Here is a 6,195-nt window from a genome sequence, read left to right on the forward strand (position 1 = left end):
TTTCCAGTTTAATGACATATGTCCTATAACAGGGCCACCAAAACTCTACACGATACTCCGAGTTCAGCCTCACCAACGTCTTGTTCAACAGGGAGGGAGACAGAAAGCAGGAAAGCACAGGCTAGTTAGTTTAACATGTGTCAGAAGATATTGGTATTGGTTTATTATTGTCACACGTACCGAGGTACAGTGAAAAACTTGTCTTGCATACAGGTCAATTCATTACACGGTGCATTGAGGTAGTACAGGGTAAAACAATAACAGATACAGAGTAAAGTGTCACAGCTACAGGGAAGTGTGTTGCAGGTAGACAATAAGGTGCAGGGTCATAACAAGGTAGATTGTGAGCTCAAGAGTCCCTCTCATCATGTAAGGGAACCGTTCAATTGTCTAATCACAGTGGGGTAGAAGCTGCCCTTGAGCCTGGTGTTTGTGCCCTCAGGCTCCTGTATCTTCTGCCTGACAGGAGAGGGGAGAAATAAAATGGAAAGGAAGGGTTGGAGATGGGACACGTGACAGTGAGACCAGGATGGGAATCAGCATTCCCAGTTTCAGCCCTTCTCTGATGCTGGAGCTCCCTCTGCTGTCACCTAGTCAGACTGCAGATCCTCAGAGAAAACCTGACATTTCCATGATGCCGTTTCCAACGAGCAGCCGTCAGGAGCAACAAACAATCTGCTGGAGGGACTCAGCGGCTGGAGCAGCCTCAGTGGGGGGAAGGAGTCCTGATGCAGGGTTTCGATCTGAAACGTCGACAGTCCTTTCCCCCACAGATGCTGCTCGACCCGCTGAGTTCCTGCAGCAGATTGTCTGTTGCTGCAGATTCCAGCATCTGCCGGCTCCTGCGTCTCCACACAGCATCGTCCCTCCGATTGTACCGAGCTCATTCAATACTTTGACAAGGGACATTTTACACCCCTTTTTTTTTGAATATACAGAAGTTTATTCTCTGAAAGCTCTACAAAAGGACATCCAGTGTCAAAACTACAACTAATACAAGAAAGAAGAAAAAACTATGCAGACAGATTCCAACTGCATAACTACAGCAATAACGCTAACTGACGTCCACAACACACGCGATCCCCCAAGGGTCCCACTGAGCGTGGAGCTCAATCAGGGTGCCCGCGGATACCGCGTGCTCCCTCTCCAAGGAGTGTTTGAAGCGGCAGCTCCTCAGGCCCTGGTTCCATCTGCCTTATTCTCCTGATCCTTGGACACCCGGTGTGGAGGGGGGAGAGTCATTCAGGGGACCTCCTCATCAGTCTACCCCTGGGTCTGGGAGAGGTGGCCATTCCCAGCTCCAGGCAGGGGGCTGTCCGGAGGTCAGTCTCAGCCGACTGCCTGCCCCTCTTCTGAGGAATCCTCCATGCCCGGGTGTCCCTGGACAGGGAGCACGCAGTATCCACGGGCTCTCTAGAGGCCTCCCAGGACCAATGGGCGTGGTAGGGCTGGCGTGCATCCTGGGGAGCAAGGATCTCACTTTAATCTGTTTTGTTGATGCTTTAATAAATGACCAAAAAACCCTGTCTTCGCCAGCACTGTACCCTCACCACCTGTGCTGAAATCTTCCAAACTCATCTGTTCAACGCTAGGAACAACTCCCGGGAGAAGGGGTGGCGAACAGGAGGGAGAGGACAGCGGTAAGAAGGGGACATAATTGTGAGTAGAGTGGGCCTCAGGAGGGGGAGTATTGTTGGGGAGAGCACGGCAGGATGGGGAGAGGTTTGTGTGGTAATCAGGGGCTGGGGGTACTGAGACCTTGGCAGGTTAATGGGTGGAGTGAATGTGATTTGGAAAGGGGATGTAGGCTTTCAGAAGACCACTATCATCCTGGTGCCTAAGAAAAGCAAGGGAACGTGCCTTAATGACTATTGCCCAATGGCTCTGACATCCACCATCATGAAGTGCTTCGAGAGGCTGGTCATGGCACACATCAACTCCAGCCTCCCAGACAACCTCGACCTACTGCAATTCGCCTACCACTGAAAAAGGTTTACAGCGACGCCATCTCCCTGGCCCTACACTCATATCTGGAGCATCTGGACAATAAAGACACCTACGTTAGACTATTGTTTATTGACTACAGCTCCGCCTTCAATGCTGTAATTCCAAGCAAACTCATCACCAAACTCCAAGACCTGGGCCTCAACACCTCCCTCTATAACTGGATCCTTGACTTCCCGACCAACAGACCATGATCAGTGAGGATAGGCAGCAATACCTCCAGCATGATTATTCTCAACATTGGTGCCTCACAAGGCTGTGTCCTCAGCCCCTACTCTACTCCCTATACACTCATGACTGCGTGGCCAGATTCTGCTCTAACTCCATCTACAAGTTTGCAGATGTAGTGGGCTGTATCTCAAATAATGATGAGTTGGAGTGCAGGAAGGAGATAGAGAGCTTAGTGGAACGGTGTCATGACAACAACCTTTCCCTCAATGTCAGTAAAACAAAAGAACTGGTCATTGACTTCAGGAAGGGGAGGAGGGAGCGGGGTACATGCACCTGTCTACATCAAGGGCACTGATGTCGAAAACTTCAAGTTCTTTGGAGTGAACATCACCAATAGCCTGTTCTGGTCCAACCACATAGACGCCACAGCCAAGAAAGCTCATCAGCGCCTCTACTTCCTCAGGAGGCTAAAGCAATTTGGCTTGTCCCCTTTGACGCTCACTAATTTTTATCGATGCACCATAGAAAGCATCCTACCTGGATGCATCACGGCTTGGTACGGCAACTGCTCTGCCCGCGACCGCAAGTAATCGCAGAGAGTTGTGGACACAGCTCAGCACATCACGGAAGCCAGCCTCCCCTCCATGGACTCTGTCTATACCTCTCACTGCCTCGGTAAAACAGCCAACTCACCCTGGACATTCTCTCTTCTCCCACCTTCCAGAAGGCAAATTTATTATAATACTTGACATTTTATATTAAAAAGTGAATTTAAAGTGCATTGAGTTTTAATCAGAACAACATCCAATAGTCCTGAAATCTGTCGGTTCAGCACCACCAGAGTCCTGACTGTGCCAGAGTATCGGAGTTTTACTGTATGTATTCAGGTCTGTGTTGAGTGAGTCTCCACAGCCCTCTGAGGGAGAGAACTCTGAAGATTCACCACCCACTGGGTACAGAAATTTAGAACATAGAACATAGAACACTACAGCACAGTACAGGCCCTTCGGCCCACAATGTTGTGCCGACGTTTCATCCTGCTCTAAGATCTATCTAACCCTTCCCTCCCACATAGACCCCCATCTCTCTATCATTCATGTGTCTAGCTAAGTCTCTTAAATGTCTCTAATGTATCTGCCCCCACAACCTCTGCTGGCAGTGCGTTCCATGCACCCACCACTTTCTGTGTAAAAACTTACCCCTGACATCCCCCTTATACCTTCCTCCAATCACCTTAAAATTATGTCCCTTCGTGTTAGTCATTGTCGCCCTGGTAAAAAGTATCTGACTGTCCACTCGATCTATGCCTCTTATCATCTTGTGCACATCTATCAAGTCACCTCCCATCCTCCTCCTCTCCAAAGAGAAAAGACCTAGCTCACTCAATCTATCCTCATAAGACACTCTCCAATCCAGGCAGCATCCTGGTAAATCTCCTCTGCAACCTCTCTAAAGCTTCCACATCCTTCCTATAATGAGGCGACCAGAACTGAACACAATATTCCAAGTGTGGTCTGACCAGAGTTCTACAGAGCTGCAACATTACCTCGCAGCTCTTGAACTCAATACCTCGACTAATGAAGGCCAACACACCATACACCTTCTTAACAATTCTATCGACCTTGAGGGATCTATGGACGTTGACCCCAAGATCACTCTGTTCCTCCACACTGCTAAGAGTCCTGTCATTAACCTTGTATTCTGCCTTCAAATTCAATCTCCCAAAGTGTATCACTTCACACTTTTCCAGGTTGAACTCCATCTGCCACTTCTCAGCCCAGCTCTGCATCCTATCAATATCCTGTTGTAATCTACAGCAACCTTCTACACTATCCACACAATCTACAAATTTCTCCCTATCTCAGTCCTAAATGGCCTATCCTTTATTCTGAGACTGTAACCCTGGGTCCAGACTTCTCAGCCGGGGGAAATATAAGTCAATAACAACTTTTAACAGACATTTGGACAGGTTCATGGATGGGAAAGGTTTAGAGGGACATGGGTCAAACATGAGCAAATGGGATTAACTTAGATGGGAATCTCAGTCAGCATGGATCAGTTGGTCCGAAGGTGCTGTCTCTGTTCTGTATGACTCTGTGACATCCTCCCTGCATCCACCCTGTTGAGTCTAAGGTTTGTAAGTTTAAATGTGATCTCCTCTCATCCCTCTGAACTCCAGAGAATGCAGTCCCAGTCTACCCACTCACTCCTTATACAGCAAACCCGTCATCCCCGACACCAGCCTGGCGAATCATCGCTGTCTCCCATCTCTGGGAAGTACATCCAAACTTCTGTAAGGACAACACCACTGACACAATACTCCAGCCCTGGCCTCACCATAGTCCCATAACTGCAGCAAGACGTTACTCCTGTACCCAGATCCTCTTGCCTTGCCAATCACTTGCTGCACCTTTCTGCTGGCTCTCAGTGGTGTGTGTACAAGGACATCTTTGTTCCTTTGAACATCAACATTTCCCAATCCCTCACCATTTCAGAAATACTCTGTGGTCCTGTTTTGAGCACTGAGGTTTCTGACTTCACATTTTCCAGATTATACTCTAACAGCCATGTTCTTCCCCTCTCACTCAGCTTGTCCATCTCCCCTCAAAGCCTTTCTACATTCCCCTCTCTTACTCACAAACGGCATCATCAGCAGACTTGGAAAAGTGACAGCTGGTTCCCTCGGGAAACTTGTTGCTCGATGGTGAGGAGTTGGCTTCAGGCACCGATGCCTGAGGTACCTACCAGTCACAGCCTGCCAACCCAAGGCGGAACGGTTTATTCCCACTCTGTGCTTTCGGTCTGTTAACCAACTCTTCACCCATGTCAGTACATTACCTCAGTTACAAAGTCAAAGTCAAGTTTACTGTCATCTGCACAACTACATGTGTGCACAGGTGCAATGAAAAACTTACTTGCAGCAGCATCACAGGCACATAGAGACACAACATTCACATGGAAAACATAAATTATACAAAATTATACAAGAAAGGACACAATTAGAACAAAAAAAATGTCCATTGTAGTGTAAAGCAGTCAAAGTGGTCAAAGTGGTCATAGTGTTGCTCTACTGAGGTAGTGATTAGAGTTGTACAGGTTGGTTCAAGATCTGAAAGGTTGAAGAGGTGGTTGAATGGTTGTTGCTCAACATCTGCTCTAATATTAGAACACACATAGAACACAGAACACAGAACAGTGTTGTGCTGAATGATTTAAGCTAGTAATTAAATGCCTAACAAATCTAATCCCTTCTGCCTACACAATGTCCACATCCCTCCATTCTCTGCACATCCATGTGCCCATCCAAGAGCCTCTTAAACACCTCTATCGTATCTGCCTCCACCACCGCCCCTGTGCATTTCAGGCACCCACCATTATGTAAAAAAACTTGCCCCGCACATCTCCTTTGAACTTTCCCCTCTCACCTTAAATGCACGCCCTCTAGTATTAGACACTTCGACACTGGGGAAATGATACCAGCTGTCTGCTCTATCCATGCCCCTCATAATCTTATAATCTATCAGGTCTCCCATCAGCCTCCACCGCTCCAGAGAAAACAACCAAAGTTTGTCCAAACTCTCCTTGTAGCTCATGCCCTCTAATGCAGGCAGCATCCTGGTGAACCTCTTCTGCACCCTCTCCAAAGCCTCTATAGCCTTCCTGTAATGGGGTAACTAACCTCCTGAAAGTCTTCTGAAAATCTAAATATACCACATCCATTGGTTCGCCCTTATCACTCTACAAGTCACACCCTCAGCAATAAGCAAGCTCCCCATCCACCGTATTGGCTACCACACTCTCCAGCTGAAATTCAGTCAGAACATCAGATATATTCCCTAGAGACCACAGCCCTGGTCCAAGCCACAGCTGTGATTCATTGTGGAATGTTTTCACCTGGAATGAGATTGAGTCAAACTGGTGCTCGATACACTTGGTCATGATCTCACCTCCTGCAGGCTTACATCTGTAACCTTTGCTCATTCACCCAAGTACAAAGAATTCACACAAGTTGACCAAAAA

General features: G+C 47.7%; 1 protein-coding gene across 1 annotated transcript in view; it reads right to left on the reverse strand.

Annotated features, from left to right (window-relative positions):
- LOC127578273 (NADH-cytochrome b5 reductase 3-like) overlaps positions 1 to 6,195 on the reverse strand; it is a 644,669-nt gene that overhangs the window by 165,111 nt on the left and 473,363 nt on the right. The window lies entirely within an intron of this gene.

Source organism: Pristis pectinata, chromosome 15 (assembly GCF_009764475.1).
Source record: "Pristis pectinata isolate sPriPec2 chromosome 15, sPriPec2.1.pri, whole genome shotgun sequence".
Classification (NCBI taxonomy): domain Eukaryota; kingdom Metazoa; phylum Chordata; class Chondrichthyes; order Rhinopristiformes; family Pristidae; genus Pristis; species Pristis pectinata.